A 17864-nucleotide genomic window follows, 5' to 3' on the forward strand; every position below is an offset into this window, starting at 1 on the left:
TTCCTCCTCCTCCTCCTCCTCCTCCTCTTTTTCTTCTTCTTCTTCTTCTTCTTCTTCTTCTTCTTCTTCTTCTTCAGTGCAGCTTTCTCCCGATTTAAGTGTAGAGTGTTTGAGAACTGGGACATTCGCAGGGAAACCAAAATGCTTGTTTACAAAGCTATTGTACTACCAACCTTACTGAATGCTTGTGAAACTTGGACCCCTTATAAACACCATCTCCAACTCCTCGAATGATTCCATCAACGGTGTCTCCGAAAGATTTTACACATCACCTGGGAAGACAGGCAAACTAATGCCAGTGTACTGGAAGAAGCAAAGATCACCAGTGTTGAAGCAATGATTCTTCAACATCAGCTTCGTTGGACTGGTCATGTTGCGTGGGTGCCTGATTATCGTCTTCCAAAGCAACTACTCTATTCCGAACTTAAAAATGGAAAGCGTAATGCTGGTGGTCAACAAAAGAGGTTCAAAGACTCTCTCAAGGCAAATCTTAAAAAATGTAGTATAAACACTGACAACTGGGAAACACTGGCCTGCGAGCACTCCAATTGGAGAACAGCCTTTAACAAAGGTGTCATGGGCTTTGAAGATGCTCGAACTCAGGGCGAAAGGGAGAAATGTGCTAAGCGGAAGGCACACTTGGCCAACCCTCACCGTGATCAACTCCCACCTGGAAACCTATGTTCCCACTGTGGAAGGACGTGTGGATCCAGAATTGGCCTCCACAATCACTTACGGACTCACTGTTAAAACTGTTTTTATGGAAGATGATCTTACTCGGCTACAAGTGATCGCCAAAGAAGAAGAAGCTGCTCTGGCTGCTGCCCTTATGTGCCCATGGGCCCTGGCATTTGCCCCACCATGCTGGGTGCTGGTGCCCAGCCTGCAAATAACAGAATTGGGGTGGTTTGCATAGAATCATTTCTTCGTCTCTGCCAGAGGTCACCAGGGGGCTCTGAAGCCGGTGTAAGTATAAGCTTCTTTGCAATGCAAGGGCAGGGTCAGAGGAACTTAGTGAAATTGAGCATTAGGCGTAGGTTGTTTCAGGACGGAAAACGAAATGTTTGAGTATCAAGCAATGCATCTCACAGTGAAAGGTGCTCCGTTTGCCTCCAAAGGCTTATTTGTGGGATGTCTCATTAGTTTGGTGCTGAATACAATTTAATTCGGAAATCACGAATCTTCTAATCAGAGCCTTTCAGAGACCAGACAAAGGAATGCGGAGAAATAGGTGAATCTGACAAGTTTGGATTCTCTCAGCTTTTCAGTTTTCCAACCTTTAGTGCAGTTCCCCCACATTTTCACGTAAGTTCCTTTTTTTAAAAAAAAAGTCCTCATGAAAACTCACCAATTTGTTCCAATATACAGGTGTTCGTATTCATTTCCCCCCCTAATATACACATTTAGGCTATTTCCCCTAATATAGTGCTTTCTGTATGCTATTTTCACCAACATATGCCTTTTTATGCACCCTTTACCCTAGTGCAGGCATAGGCAAACTCGGCCCTCCAGATGCTTTGGGACTTCCTCATCCCTGACCACTGGTCCTGTTAGCTAGGGGTGATGGGAGTTGTAGTCCCAAAACATCTGGAGGGCCGAGTTTGGCTATGCCTGCCCTAGTGCAATCACATTTGTATTTGTTATGCAGCTGGAGAGCAGAATTGCAAAATTCAGAAAAGTGCGAATTTTAAAGGTTGGTTTTGCTGTGGTTCAAATATTGTTTCAGAAAGTTGGTAGGCTTGTGTTGAAACATGAACCAAATTTCTCCCCCATCTCTAGGAATGAAATGCATATGGGAATCATTGGCTTCTAGCTAGAAATACATGCAGGATTATTATTATTGATACGTTGAATTTTTAATCCAAAAATGCTATCATGGAACGAAAGCAACGCCATTTAGCAATGCTGACTAAACAGTCCCAATTAAATCCATATCAAACAACAACACGCATCAGGCTTCATCCACACGTCTGGGATGCATTGGTACCCATGCATTGGTATAAGAGGTTTCCCTCCACTTTCCCTGACGAAACCTGCTCTTTGCTGCTGAATCAGAGCAAACAACAATCCATGGAAAACCTGATTGACATTTACTTGGATTTGGTGATTTAAAAAAGCAGGGGGGCAGTGGCTAGACGAGTAGAAGTGTAGACGAGCCCTTTGAAGAACCCCATTCTCTTGTGTGGCTAGAAAATCTCACATAAAGGGAGAGTGTCAAACCAGTTCTAGAGCACTCATTCATTGATAAGCTAGCCATGTTCTCTTCTGAGTTTCTTTGGAACAGTAGTCTTCAAACTTTTTGCACATAGGACCACACTGAGGGGGTCCGCTTTTTCATTATTACATCTTCCCATATACTTGTACAGTGGTGGCGCTGCTGTTTGCAGTCCTCCTTAAGTCAAGCTGATCCCCGGGTGTGGTTTAAGACCTAATTTACCTGCTGAAAATGAATGCTATATATGCCGTTTCAAAACCATTCACTTTACTTAGGGATGTGCACTTCGGGTAATGAGTGTTTTATTCATAGGCCATCTGGTGGTCATAACTGGAAGTGAAGTCTTTTGTGAGAAATAACTACTGTTGATGCACACAGCCTCGTATTCAGAGATAACACAACTTTGGATTTATTTACTGGTTCAAAGGGATGATTCAGGCCTGTCCAATGTGTGTGTAGTACTATAAACAAACAAGCGGCCTTGAACAAGCCATACCTTTTTGTGGTCCACAGCAGCCATTTTGCCAGAAACCAGGGAGGGAGTGGGGAGGGAGGGGGAGAGAGTGGACAAACATGAGAGTATCCCCTCGTCATTGTTTGCCTTTTACAAAGTTTCAGAGGGTTTTCCTGTTTTGTCTTTGCTTTTTGTTATTTTGAGTCAATATTCCACGGTCGGGAACAGATTATAAATTTCCCTATAGAAATCAATGGAAATCATTGACTCGTTATGTGAACACTCACCTAAGGAATGATTTCCTGGGAATGCATTGTGCTCAGAAAGCGGGACCTGTGTGTATTTGCTAAACTTGATCTTGTTGGTTTCATATCTGTGCAGGGATCTGGCCCAACCTTTCAAGGAAGCAAAACAACTCCCTAAAAACAACTTATCAAAACTGTTGCACTGGGCTGTTAACAATTCCAGCTGATCACACCAACCCACCGTGTTGACTGGAGTGGTGGTGGTTAGTCATCATCATTAACAAGACAGGTTGATTGGTTTAGCTGCTTTTGCCAGCAGATCGCAGTGGGGCTGCTAAGAATAGCTGGAGGATATAGAGAAAGAAATCCACCAAAGCTTAGTGGGAAGAGGAAGGGAAGGAGAGAAGCAAAGACGTCAGCAGTCTGGGTGTGCCATATGCAGGACAATAGCTCAGCAAGACAGGTAAAGGATAGGATGGGATTAGCTGCCAGACAGTCTCCTGTTGTCTGTTATCAGCACTGTAAGAACATTGGTGCTTAAGACTGCTGATTTTAAAAGGGACGCATTATAGAGGGGGTTAGATGTATTAGTCTGGCGCAGTCAAAAAAAGAAGCAAAGGATTGTGTGGCATAGGGAGACAAACAGATTTATTGTGGCATAACTGTACTTGGACTACAGCCCGCGCCATTAAATGCATGGCATGTTATCCTTAGCCAGAAGGTATTATATACAAAAAGATACCCACACAAATATACAGGAAAAGGAAATACAGGAAAAGGAAATGTGAACATCGTGGCCAAGGTATACAGTGTTCCACTGTATACAAGTTAGGTGCAGTTACCATTTATAGTCTCAACTAGGAGGACCAAAGTGTTGTTGTACGTTTTTGAGCACAATTCAAAGTGTTGGTGTTGTTGTAACGTACAAAAAGAAAGTTCTGTCCCTCTTTGGCACCAATTGGCCGACCATGCCCAGGAGAAAGGCCTCTGGTTTCTTCAGGAAGGTATATTTAAATACCTTTTTCATTTCATTATATATCATCTCCCAGAAAGCCTTAATCCTTGGGCACGTCCACCAAAGGTGAAAGAATGTACCTTCAGTTTCTTTACATTTCCAACATTTATTATCGGGCAAGTGATAGATTTTTGCAAGCTTGACTGGTGTCATGTACCACCTGTATATCATTTTCATAATATTCTCTCTTAAAGCATTACATGCCGTAAACTTCATACCTGTGGTCAGTGTCAGGCTTCAGGGAACTGGCTTCCTCCCCCCATGGCAGTAGATAAGCAGAACAAAGGGAAGGGAGTCTTCTTACCACTTAGGAACTTTAATAATCACAGTGAGAGAACAAAGAACCCAACTCCTAGAAATGGCGGTGGTCCCTATTAAGAATCCCATCCCCTTACATCCTTATTAATCCACATCACTTCTACGTCTTGTAATCTGAGCCTGTCCCCTCTGTGCTTTGTGTGCTTTCTGTTCTGCCATTTTCTCAGCTCTTTTTGACCTTGGGGAGAGTGGATGGATGCTTTCCAGAGACCGTGAATCTGTTAACCCTCTATCTCCCAGTGTTTCTTCTAGATGTTCCCCATCCAATATTTCCTAGCTTCTGCCTTCTGAACTATGCCCCTCTGCAAACCACTATTCCAAATCTATACTGTCCTCCTGCTCCTGGGAAGATTCAGGATCCAGATTAGGAGCGGGGGGGGGGGAAGACTCCCACTATTCCTCCTCAGTGCAGCCCTCCCCAGCACAGTCCCTGGCATCTGACCTTTAAAGCCCTAAATGGCCTTGGCCCAGTATACCTGAAGGAGCGTCTCCACCCCCATTGTTCTGCCTGGACACTGAGGTCCAGCTCAGAGGGCTTTGTGCGAGAAGTGAGGTTACAGGGAACCCGGCAGAGGGCCTTCGCGGTAGTGGCACCTGCTCTGTGGAATGCCCTCCCATCAGATGCCAAGGAAATAAACAACTACCTGACTTTTGGAAGACATCTGAAGGCAGCCCTGTTTAGGGAAGTTTTTATGGTTGATGCTGTTTTGTGTTTTCAATATTTTGTTGAGAGCCACCCAGACTGGCTGAGGGAAACCCAGCCAGATGGGTAGCATATCATCATCATCATCATCATCAATTCCCACCATCCCAGATTATTGGCCATATTGCTTGGGAATATTCCTACAATATGTCTCACTGGGCTCTGCTTGAGACTCGGCATGATAGCTTGCTGACTCTCTGATTCTTTTGGTCAAAGATCTGGCACTGTGGGAACTGTGATACTAAAGCCACACTCATGCCAATCGCAGGAACTCTACTGAGAATCAAGAGTTCATTCCAGCAGCAGCAGCAGCAGCAGCAGCCATAAGCATCATTGCAACAGGCTCCTGCTTCATATAAGCAAAGCTTCAGCAGCTTACAGTGAAAGGATTAAGCAGGTTCAGGGAAATATCATAGATGCATTTTAAGGAAATGAGAGGGCTTATATACTAGAATAGAATGGGGCTTCTGGCAAACCTGTCCTGTTTCCGCCACAAGCTTTTCTCTATGACCTTGGGGAAGTCATTCAATCTCTATTTGTCCCACAGGGCAACATACAGGTAGGCTGGGCAACTTGTTCAGTCTTCAGGGCCTGCAGGAGAACTCAGTACCCACGTTCTCCCATTCCTTCTGCAACTGGGGGAAGGAAAGTTGTCAGGTGATTACGGTAGTCTTTTTTTAAAATTATGCTTTCTGATAAGGAATGTCATTCAGTTGACCCCTTTTCTATGCAAGCTTGAGTTCCTATTCCGAAAATCTGGAGAAGCATAAGGTGGCTGATGGATCCATGCCGTCAACATTTCAGGAGGGCAAATCATATACTATGATGTCACAATGAGCCTGGGCAGATAGAGATGTCACAGAGGTGCTGAGTAGTCTAGCTGAGTAGTCTAGGATTAGAGAGAAGAGGGGCTGTAGCTCAGTGGAAGAGCATATTCATTGCATGGAGAAGATCCCAGATTCATTTTCTGTCATCTTCAGGGAAAGTTGAGAAAGACCTTTACGTAAGACACCTCACTCACAAACATTTATCTGATGAAAATAGGGATGTCCTAGTCCATACCCGCCAATATTTCTCCGATGAAAATAGAGATGTCCCCTCCAACAGTTCTCTGATGAAAATAGGGACGTCCTATTTCATAGAGAGAAAATTTGTTGCCATATTTCAAAAAGTGAAAAATCCGGACACAAAAGTTGTGCTTTTTGGGGGGCAAAACTTCAAAAACACAAATGAACATGAAGTTTTGGGTTTTTCTTAAGGAAAATCTAGACTTCCCAGACATTTCTGCCTGGACACTGTTTCCAACTGTCATATGTCCAGGAAATTCTGGACATATGGCAGCCCTACCATACCCGCCAACAGTTCTCCAATGAAAATAGGGACCTCCTACCATGCCATCCAACGTTTCTCTGTTGAAAATACGGACGTCCTAAGGAAAAGTGGGGTGGCTTCTGTATATCCGGGATCACCCATGGAAAATAGGGACACTTGGAGGGTTTGGACACTGTCATCAGTGTAGACAATACTAAGCAGAGGTCTGGCTCAGTATGAGGCAGCGTCGTAGAGGTTCTTGAGAAGGACCTGGGAGATGTAGCACCATGAGTACCAAACTCACTGAAATCAGGGCCACACCTGATAGGACTGGATAACTTTTGGACTGCATAGGACTGGATAACTTTTGTGAAGTTATACATTCCCAGTTGAATTATTCTTATTCTTAAAAATAATAATACCCTGCCCATCTGGCTGGGTTTCTGCAGCCACTTTTTGCAGCTCCCAACAGAATATTCAAAACACGATAAAACATCACACATTAAAAACTTCCCTAAACAGGTCTGTCTTCAGATGTTTTCTAAAAGTCAAAGAGTTGTTTATTTCCTTAAAATCTGACAGGAGGGCATTCCACAGGGAATGCCACTTCCGAGAAGGCCCTCTGCCTGGTTCCCTGTAGCTTTACTTCACACAGTGAGGGAACCGCCAGAAGGCCCTCAGAGCTGGACTTCAGGGTATGGGCTGAACAATGGCAGTGGAGACGCTCCTTCAGGCTATGCTTAGGGTGGTTAGTAGTTGCATTGAGTGGGAGGAGAAAGATGCTGGAGGTACCTTGGAGGTGGTTTGTATACAAGGGAGGTTGCACAAGAGGAAGAGAGAGGCACGGACATGGGGGTGAAGGTGAAAACGGGTGCAAAGTGGAATTGCCGAATAAAAGGACTTCAACTTCAACAATGTCCTTGCTCACTTCCACAGAAGCTGGGGCTCTAACCCATAAGCAAAGGGCAATGGCGGGGTAAAGCACATTATATGAATGGGAGACAAGTGATGCATATCCTAAATCATCAAAATGACTCTGGTGAATGTGCTTATACCATATGCTGCAACAGAAAGAAACAGATTGGGCATCCAAACACTGCAGATGAGGGGGCAGAAATGGCCGTTATTGTCCCTTAGAAACTCAGTAAAATGAAGGATATCTGCCACTGATATATAAAAAAGTAACTCCTGTAATTACATAGCATGATCCTTGAGGTATCAAAAGCTTTATGGCTGTTTAAAAAGAAGGTCCATTCCAGAGATGTATTGCATGCCCTCAGAAATTTCAGACACTATTAATTCCAACCACTGTAGGGAAGGCACTGCAGCGATGTTTAGCTCGTAACTCAGAAGTTTTATTTTGACTCTAAAGTTATTGGAAAGTTAAGGATCAAGGTTAACAGACTCAAAATTTAATCTACTCTAAGAACATGGTTGGTGTTGGTTGGGGGAGGGATAATTGCAAGGAAACAAAAACACCAACTTGGCTCAAAATGAAGTCAGTAACTGCACCATCTGTATTCTAAAGACAACATCTGGGGCCCTTAATTTCTCTTGTATCTATGCATACAAGGAATGTGATTGTACTGTTTTGCTAAAATTTGATTTTAGTGCTCCAATCCACTCCTCGCAGCAGCCTTTTTATTACTGCTCTTGTGAATGTGTTGTTCTTTTGTAAGCTGCCTGGGGCATTTTGTCAATGTAAAAGCCGAGGTAAACATTCATTCATTTTTATTTTTATTATTAAATTTATAATTCCTCCCAAAGGAGCCCAGCGCAGCAATGTACAAGGGATAAATAATAATAAAAATATTTAAAATATGATTTTCAATTTATAAATAATAAAAAGGCAGTCTTTCCTCCTTTTCCTTCCATTTTGGCTTTTACAAATACAAGAATGGGGGATTTGTTATTAGGATGCAGATATGTCCCATAAATTTGAGGGGCTTCTTAGGGTGGCAAATTCTGTAAATTTGAGCACTTTGCACCCCACCATGGGCCTTGCTCCTAATGCAACCTTGACCATGAAGTATCAAATCAGGGCAGTTTTTGCTGCCCTTACATTTTCCTTGTCTGTCTGTGGCAGCCATTGACACTGAATGGTTTACTCATGGGCGTTGGTGAGATGGGAGCTAATCCTGTCCCCTTGTGCCTGGGGCTCAGTTTCATGGCATAGGACAATGTTCTTTGACCTGATGCTCTCTGGATGTGATGGACTACAACTCCCATATGGCATGACCATGGCCCCTGTGTCATGGAATTCTACTCAATATTGATCTAGAGCAGAACTCCAGTGTATAGTTAGCATTGTAAAAGCTTAAACACGTTGCAGGATTCCCAAAAATAAACCAGAAGAAATTAATACTTCATCCAGCAGAGCTTTACTGCTACTGAATGCAAATGAGCATAATGGTCACAAATCCAATAATTTTAGGATTGGCGCTGTCCATAAGAAATCCAGTTGCAGTAGACTTAACTTAAGGCAGAAGGCAAAAGGCAAAAGGCAAAAGGCAAAAGGCAAAAGGCAAAAGGCAAAAGGCAAAAGGCAAAAGCCAAAAGCCAAAAGCCAAAAGCCAAAAGCCAAAAGCCAAAAGCCAAAAGCCAAAAGCCAAAAGCCAAAAAGCACAGGCACAGGCTCAGGCAAAGACGAAACCCCAGGCCCTTGTGAAGGCAAAAGGAAAAAGGCAGAAGGCAGAAAGCAGAAGGCAAAGGGCAAAGGGCAAAGGGCAAAGGGCAAAGGGCAAAAGGCACAGGCAAAAGGCAAACGGCAAACGGCAAAAAGGCAAAGGCCTGGGTCAGGGTGAAAGTGAAGGTGAAGGCCCGGGCCAGGGAGAAGGCAAAGGCAAAGGCCAGGGCCAAGGCAAAGTTATATACCCGGGTCAGGACAAAGACGAAAGCGAACACAAAGGCCCGGTCCAAGGCGAAGGCAAAGATGAAAGAACGGGCCTAGGTGATGGCGAACGCGAAAGCCCTGGCCCAGGCCAGGGTGAAGATGAAGGCAAATACTCTTATCAAGGCAGAAGATGGGAAGATTTGTGTCTTGTACAGTCTTCATCTGGTTTTGTTCTTCTGGTGCAAAATCAAGTAAGGATCAGCTGTTGCAAATATAAGTCGAACAAATCAACTCTGTACAAGCTGCAAGACATGTTTCAAACCAGCAGGTGGCAACAGAAGACCACAGTCATTCAGAAGTGGTTTTTCAAGCCAAGTCCTTCACCATCGAAAGGAGAGAAACATATGCACCCCCAGTTAGGAAAGAAATCCATTATTTTAAACATGCTTTTGGTCAATGCTGTTATTCCCTCCTCAGTATTTGAAGAGAGAAACCATTTTCCTCTGTTATTGCTCATGGTTTATGCTACAGCTCTGTCCTCTCAGGAAATGTTTAAGTGCAGTGGATAAACCATTTCCTGCTTCAGAGGTGCATTCTTATCTGATCTGCAGTATATACACAATTCATGAGAAAGTAGAGGCTATTCAAGTGATCACTTCCATAAAGATCCCATCTTAACCCATCTTAAACTGGAAGAGGAACCATCCCTCTGAGCCATGGAGGGCACACCTATCCTGAATTGTCTTTGAGCAGGAAGATTGCATTATTGTCTTTTCAATTCTTCCACACACACACTGCAATTCCGTGCTGTGCAAAATACTATTCACGAATATTCATGAAACAAAACTGAACAACAGCAAGATTATTCCGAAAGGTTATTCATTTGCTTTTGAATTGCCAAGCTTTTTAATAAAACAACAATTCTGTAGACATTGTGTGCAAACAGATATCTTGCAATAAAGACTGAAAAAGAAGCCGAGGCTAAAAAAGAAAAGAAAAATGGAATATCTTGCTGCCTGGGAGGAGTCCCTTCCCAGAGAGACTATATATATATATATATTTCTGATATATCAAATCACTATGAGTTTGTGCTACATTGCATTCATTGTTTAACGAATTTGTGGGGTTTCTTTTTTGCTTTATTTACATGCTACTGCGGTTCTGATATTATGATCGCAATTGTGACTGTTAATTTTTAGCACTGTCGTTATCGTGAGCCACTTTGAGCTTGATGTTACTTAACAGAAAAGCAGAATACGAACATTAAATTGAAATCCATCTGCAACGCTTGCGATTTCTTTATTATTTAGTTCACCCCACCCGTTACTAATAACCTGCTCTTTCTTTAGAAAGATCAAAACACCTTAGCTGGGAGAAGGGACATAGTTCAGTGACAGAGCATCTTGCCTTTCATATAGGATGTCCCTGGTTCAGCTTCCGAGCCTCTCCAGGTATGGATGGAACCATGGAGAGCTACCATAATAGTGAGCTAGATGGACCAATGGTCTGGCTTGGGATAAGGCAGTTTCTTCGTATCAGGATGCTTTCCAGCATCTCCAGGTAGAGCTGTGAACATTCCCTATCTGAAACTCTGGAGAATCCCCGCCAATCATTGTAGACAATAATAATAAGCCAGGGACACCAAAGGTCCGTCCTTCCTTCCTTCCTTCCTTCCTTCCTTCCTTCCTTCCTTCCTTCTTGACTTTTCTTTTTTCCTTTCCTTTTTCCTTTTATTATTTTATTTCGACAAACTAATAATCACAAATAAATAAGAATAAAACTGTGCACCCCGCCACCAAGACCATTCCATTGTAGCTATCCAACCTCCCAAAATTTCAACACCTCTTGCAATGGTTTGACCCTTTTCTGTTTCAACAAATTCTACAAACACCTTCCATATCTCCTCAAAATCATTTCTCCTGCATATTCCCCGTCTTAACTTAATGGCACATGTTAATCTATCGTTAATAGCTATATCCCACACCTCTTTATACCATTCTTCCATTTTATATTCTGCTTGCCCCTTCCACTTCGTAGCTATCAGAATTTGTGCAGCTGTCAATAAATTTGTGAGCAGGTTCTTCATAGCCTGCAAACCTTTCACCCCGTCGTAAATTGATAATAATGTTACCTCTGGACTTTCGGTCAGCTTTAACCCACTGATATCTGTTATCTCCTTAAACACCATCCCCCCCCCTTAAAACATATTTACAATCCCACCACATGTGAACATAATTCCTGGTTTTTTGGCATCACCTACAACATAACACTGAATATTCCTTGTTTATTTGGTTTAATCTGACTGGTGTTAAAGGCAGATTCTTATATTCCTGTATCCCATAGTGACATCAGGTGAATTATGCTTTTGCAAGGGCAATGAGGAGGAGCCTCAGCACTAAGGAGGGCTCCATGGATTGGCCATGAGCTTCCCACTGAGTCCTGTGCCTCAGCAGGTTCCTCACAATGATGCTGACCTCTGGCTCCATGACTGCTCCCCGTGATCCAGTTGGATCAAATATTGTCAGATGTGGATAGCTACCCATGGAGGCCTATCCAGTGGTGCCAGCTTGCCCCCATGATTGCAGGGGCCCGGGGCCACACGACTTCAACACACTGTGTGTACACAATGTCACCATGCACCACACCATACTTCCATGGCCGCCGTCGCACTTCGGGGGAGCACGGCCCCTTCATTGAAAATGTTTGGGGGCTCTGGGCCCTGTCAGAAGCTCAAAACAAATATATAGGCAGATGGAAGTTGGAAACACAGCAAGACGACACGAGATAACGCGAGGCATGTATACCGCACAACCGTAGTCAATCTCAGCTTCTCCGCATATGTAGTTCTGCAAAAAATGACCACGTTCATTTCCCGAACATGAGAGAGTATATTTTCTGATGTACCATATCCCATTCATGTCCATGGGAGTCCCGCTGTCGTTGATGCTGACTGGGGTTTCAGCGTTGGGTTGCTGTTTTTCAAATTGTGTTTAATTATCTCTGATAATTATCCGTTTCGAACTGTGCGAGAGAGCATGTATAAACAGTTTAAATACAGGGTGACTTATATATACAAAGGTTCGCTGGCACAATCTCCGCCACTGTTCTGGGTGCCTGATTTTATCACATTCTACGATGATTTTCCTCATGGTGTCTGGCCTGTCCACATTCTTGTTTCCACGGGCTATTTGTTTTGGATTGGACTTCAAGAGACCATTGCCTTTGGACAATTGGCAGCATTTTAGTTGCCCTCAGAGACTCCAGTGAATTTTTATAGGCCATTATTCGCATGCTACTATTTCCTGAATGTACCCATAGCATATAAAGAGCCAGAGGCTTTTAAAGGCCTACAGTGGTACCTCAGGTTGCATACGCTTCAGGTTACATTCGCTTCAGGTTACACACTCCGCTAACCCAGAAATAGTGCTTCAGGTTAAGAACTTTGCTTCAGGATGAGAACAGAAATCATGCTCCGGCAGCGTGGCGGCAGCAGGAGGCCCCATTAGCTAAAGTGGTGCTTCAGGTTAAGAACAGTTTCAGGTTAAGTACGGACCTCTGGAATGAATTAAGTACTTAACCCAAGGTACCACTGTGTTTCATTTTGAAACACACAGTTAACCATGGGTTGTGGTGGCAAAGGGTGGGGAACAGGAGAACCAGTCAGCTGACTTCAAAAGGCCTAACATGGCCAACCTAATTTGGAAGTTTTGACATGGGGCTCAAGGGAGGAGGTCATCTGAACATAGCTGGACAACTGAAACCAAATTTGGGGTCTCATCTCAGAAAGTAATATTTTTTTTCTTTAATGAGGAAAAGCCATGAGAGGTACAGTGGCTGCTTGCCTGTAATGCATATACTGAGTGGTGCATGCTCTGGTTATCTCCCGCTTGGACTACTTCAATGCACGGTACATGGGGCTACCTTTGAAGCTGACTTGGAAACTACAGCTAATCCAGAACGTGGCTGCCAGACTGGTGACTGAGAGCAGCCACTGGGACCATATAACACCAGTCTTAAAGGATCTACATTGGCTCCCAGTACATTTCCGAGTACAATTCAAAATGTTGGTGCTGACCTTTAAAGCCCTAAATGGCTTTGGCCCTGCATACCTGAAGGAGCGTCTCCACCCCTGTCATTCATTCTGGACACTGAGGTCCGGCTCTGAGGGCCTTCTAGCTTTTTCCTCTCTGTCAGAAGTGAATTTGCACGAAACCAGGCAGAGGACCTTCTTGGTAGTGGCACCTGCCCTGTTGAACACCCTCCCATCAGATGTCAAGGATGTAAACAACTATTTGACTTTTAGAAGACATCTAAAGGCAGCACTCCATAGGGAAGTTTTGAATGTTTGACATCTTACTGTGCTTCAATTTGTTGGAAACTGCCCAGAGTGGCTGGGGGTAACCCAGTCAGATGGGTGGTTTATTAACAACAACAACAACAACAACAACAACAACAACAACAACAACAACAACAACAACAACACATTGACCAATTATTACAGGGCACACAGCTCCCTGTGTATGAAAAGAATAGTTTCATATGGTGAAAAAATGCACTCTGGTAGTGTTCATAGGGTCCAGAGAACGCCACAGGCAATAATAATGATGATGATGATGATGATGATGATGATGATAATAATAATAATAATAATAATAATAATAATAATAATAATAATAATAATTTGTTATTTATACCACACCCATCTGGCTGACCACATGACATATCCGTGGTATATCTACTAATTCCATAATAACTGAAGTTTTCTCCAATGTCTTGTAAAGCAAATACTCCTTATATTGACCCAGTTTATACAACAGGGGAAATCTATGTCCATCTGGACTTAATTCTGTGGAGTCTCCCAAGAATGACTAACTCCTAAAAGGCTGGAAGCTCAAAACCTCAGACACCTGGTCAAAGAGCCCAGCTGTTCACAGCTGTTCTTTCAATCTCATTTGCTTCATTGTTTCCAGAAAACAATGAGGTGATCAAAAAGCAAAATAGACTTATGCAGACAAAATAATTTGTTAGAGAGAGAGAGAGGCCCAAGCGCCAAGCTTTTAAACGTTCTCAGTCATACAAAAACCAATGGAAAATAAATCAAGCTTGGACGCAAACAGGAAATTGAAAAATTACATCAATGAAAAAGGCAGAAACATAGACGTCAAGCATTTGGCGGTGGATGCTGCAGGACAAAGATTTTATCTTGCTTCAGGAGAAATCAAAATAATTATGGTTCAATTTCCAGTGTGCAACGTTATCTATATGTCAGGTTTTTGCCGTTATAAGAAACAGGAGACTTTAGAGTCATAGAGTTGGAAGAGTTGGAAGAGACCACAAGGGCCATTGAGTCCAACCCCCTGCCAAGCAGGAAACACCACCAGAGCACTCCTGACATATGGTTGTTAAGCCTCTGCTTAAAGACCTCCAAAGAAGGAGACTCCACCACACTCCTGGGCAGCAAATTCCACTGTCGAACAGCTCTTACTGTCAGGAAGTTCTTCCTAATGTTTAGGTGGAATCTTCTTTCTTGTAGTTTGGCTCCATTGCTCCGTGTCCGCTTCTCTGGAGCAGCAGAGTCTTCATAATTTTTAAAACACTTGCAGAATAACTCATTTTGTAGCTTTTCGCAACAGTTCCGTAGAACTGTTAAGACACACGTAACGTTTCATGGCTTACTGGAGATCCAGTTCTTCTCATATCTTAGGATAAAAAAACCAGCTCATCCTGAACGTAGTTGTTAAGTTGTGGGTGAACATATCAGACGACACAGCGATTCTTCAACAGCTCTTGTTTATTCAGAGGCCAGAATAGAACCGAACTGAAGAGCTCAGTCAGCCTGCTTATATAGAGCTCCAGAACAACGTAACTGTAGCAACTTTCTAAAACTATCCAATCACTGAACGTCAATTTTGATCCTTCATTTGCATAACTATCTACAGTATCCCCCTGCCGGCCCAGGGTGAGAACTTCAGTACATAACACCAGAGACTTCAGCTAAATTCGTTTTCAAGGGACTTTGGGAGACTGGCTCATTTAAGCAAGCAGTGCACTTTCATTTTTTTTTAGGGTGGCTGTCTTGAATTGCACTTGAAGTTGCTGGAGTAAATTTATTTGAAGTTCTCAAAGACTAAATGGCCATATGCATGTCATCAATTGTTTCGTCTTTTCTTTTTTTTTTTAAAAAAATATTTTTTATTAACAGACCAATCAAATCAAATCACATAAATTCCGAATTACAGGGCCTAATTTTAATTTTTTGTTGGGGGTACCCATATTTCAAGTTCTGAAAGGGATCCAATCCTCTTGCTGCTGCTTTAAAAGTCCACAAATCTGTCCAAATAATGTTCACAATTCTGTCCAATCCTTTCTTGCTGTTTTCCACATCTCTTCTAGTTGTTTTCATATATTTTTCCTTTCTCTTTGTCTTTGTAGCCTCTGATAGTCTCCATCCGCGGGTTGAAACAAATTTGTATTCCTGTGTGGATTTTTCCGTTCGTCCAAGGGTCATATTCAGACAGCTACCGTATTTCATCACTTCCATAAAGAAAAACATTATTGCTGTCTACTCTTAACTTTTCAGAGGTCTGTCTTCTCTTTCTCAGTCCTCGAGGAGGTTCTATCAGGAGTCCAATATGAAAACAAAGCTTCCTCCTCCCGATCATAAATCCTTCGACAGGACCTGTCAAAATGGCGACTCCCTTTTTGTTGCTGCGCCATCAAAAGCCCTTGTTCTTTTTCTCGATCTCACAAGCCAAACTTTTGGTAGTAAATCATTTCCACACAGTTTTTAATCATCCTGCTTAGGTTGGTTATGCGACGGTTCTTTTTGGGGAGGGGTTATTGATTAATCACACAGAAGAAAAGAAAAAAGTTTTCCCCCCCCCATCCAGTCCCGCTCCGGCATACTAAACCTGATGTATTTTCTTCATGTTGTATTCCATAATCATTTCACAGAGGTCACTTCAGTTAGCAGTCTTCACTCCCGTTCTTCACTTGAAATATGTGCATTTGCTTCTTTTCCAATTATATATTTCGAGCTGATGCAAACCAGTGCGCGATCAGAGACAGCATCCGGGAGAGCCGGACCCACCCGAGGGCTTTGTGCCTAGTGCCCTCACCCCCTTCTTTCAACTCTCGGGGGTGAATTATGGACACAGCAGGCAAGGCAGCGTTCCCCATTCCCTTGGGGCAATGAAGGGAGGCTGCATACTCCCATATCAGCCTCTTAATTACCTTGTGTGGGTCGGAGAGATGTTATTGTTGGCCATCTTCCAATGCGCCCGCTGATGGCCCCCCAATTGTTTCGTCTTTTCAACGGCACATGCAAAAGCCTTTCTGCTTGAGAACAAAGGAGCAGCGAGTGACAGGGGCTGTGATCTGACCCTGAAAACCATTGGCCGGGGATCACGGGCCAAAGACCCCAAAAGCTGTATGGTGCAGAAACTTTGATTCTCTCATCTGCAGTGTGGTATAGTGGTTAAGAGCGATAGACTCGTAATCTGGGGAACCAGGTTCACGTCTCCGCTCCTCCACGTGCAGCTGCTGGGTGACCTTGGGCTAGTCACACTTCTCTGAAGTCTCTCAGCCCCACTCTGCTCACAGAGTGTTTGTTGTGGGGGAGGAAGGGAAAGGAGATTGTTAGCCGCTTTGAGATTCCTAAGGGTAGTGATAAAGCGGTTTATCAAATCCAAACTACTCTTCTTCTTCTTCTTCTTCTTCTTCTTCTTCTTCTTCTTCTTCTTCACTGTGTTCTGGAGCCAGTAAGAACACCCTGGTCCACCAAAGGTGCTGTTAATGGAGGCTTCTTTCGTGACATATTATGTCTTGTGATTTTGCGAGAGATTTCCAGGGGAACTCTTGTCATGCACGCCTGAAGACTCAGGTTGCACCTTTAATTCCTTCAGAGTTTTGCTTCCTGGTTCCTCAGAAGCCAAACCCACCAGATTAAGAGTAAGTGGTTCTCCTCTCATCTGCTCCTGCTGTGGGTACCTTTCCTTAAGCACAGGGGTGAAATGTAAAGGATGCTTCTTGCATTTTTGCTTCAGCAGAGACACCTGATAATGGAAGAAGAGGGTGGCAAATTTTTGCCACTGCTTACCTTGTTTTCTCTCTCCGGTGCTGATTTTTGGGGTTCCTGGAGACAGGAGAGGGAAGATATTGTCATGGAATTCTACTCAATATTGATCCAGAGCAGATTCCAATGTATAGTTAGCAGAGTAAAAACTTAAACACGTTGCAGGATTCCTAAAAAATAAACCAGAGGCAATTGTATTTCATCCAGCAGAGCTTTACTGCTACTGAAGGCAAATAAGCATAATAGTCACAAATCCAATACATTCAGGATTGGCACTGTCCATAAGAAATCCAGTTGCAGCAAACTTAACCTAAACTTACAATAACTCATCATAAGCTTTAGCACCAAACATACTATATACAGAACACCACACCAGAAGGAAGAGAGATAGAAAGAGAAAGTGAAACCCAGGCTCCTTCTGGCCTATTTTTATACAGTTGTACCTTGGTTTTCGAGTGTCTCGGAAGCTGAACGTTTCAGAACCTGAACGCAATTGCTTCCGTTTTCGAACGTGCATTGGAATTTGAACGGCTTCTTTTTTCTCCATTGACTTTGCCGACCGTCCTTTGAGCCTCAGTTGTCGAACGTTTCGGTAGTCGAACGGTTTTCCGGAACGGATTACGTTCGACAACCGAGGTACCACTGTAGTCAGCATGACCTCGACAGAAGAGATAACAGAACCAGTTCAAGCCAGCT

General features: G+C 43.3%; 2 long non-coding RNA genes across 2 annotated transcripts; one reads left to right on the plus strand and one right to left on the minus strand.

Annotated features, from left to right (window-relative positions):
- Positions 1–1138: 1138 nt before the first annotated feature.
- Positions 1139–5639, minus strand: LOC310700721. The gene is made up of 3 exons (XR_014522757.1): positions 5427–5639; positions 2957–3064; positions 1139–1313 (listed from the first exon to the last, which is right to left on the minus strand). It is a non-coding gene; the product is annotated as an uncharacterized lncRNA (long non-coding RNA).
- A 161-nt stretch (positions 5640–5800) lies between these two features.
- On the plus strand, positions 5801–10379 carry LOC310700675. The gene is made up of 2 exons (XR_014522699.1): positions 5801–5953; positions 9706–10379. It is a non-coding gene; the product is annotated as an uncharacterized lncRNA (long non-coding RNA).
- Positions 10380–17864: the final 7485 nt, after the last annotated feature.

Source organism: Podarcis liolepis (assembly GCF_965112155.1).
Source record: "Podarcis liolepis genome assembly, chromosome: 2".
Lineage (NCBI taxonomy): Eukaryota > Metazoa > Chordata > Lepidosauria > Squamata > Lacertidae > Podarcis > Podarcis liolepis.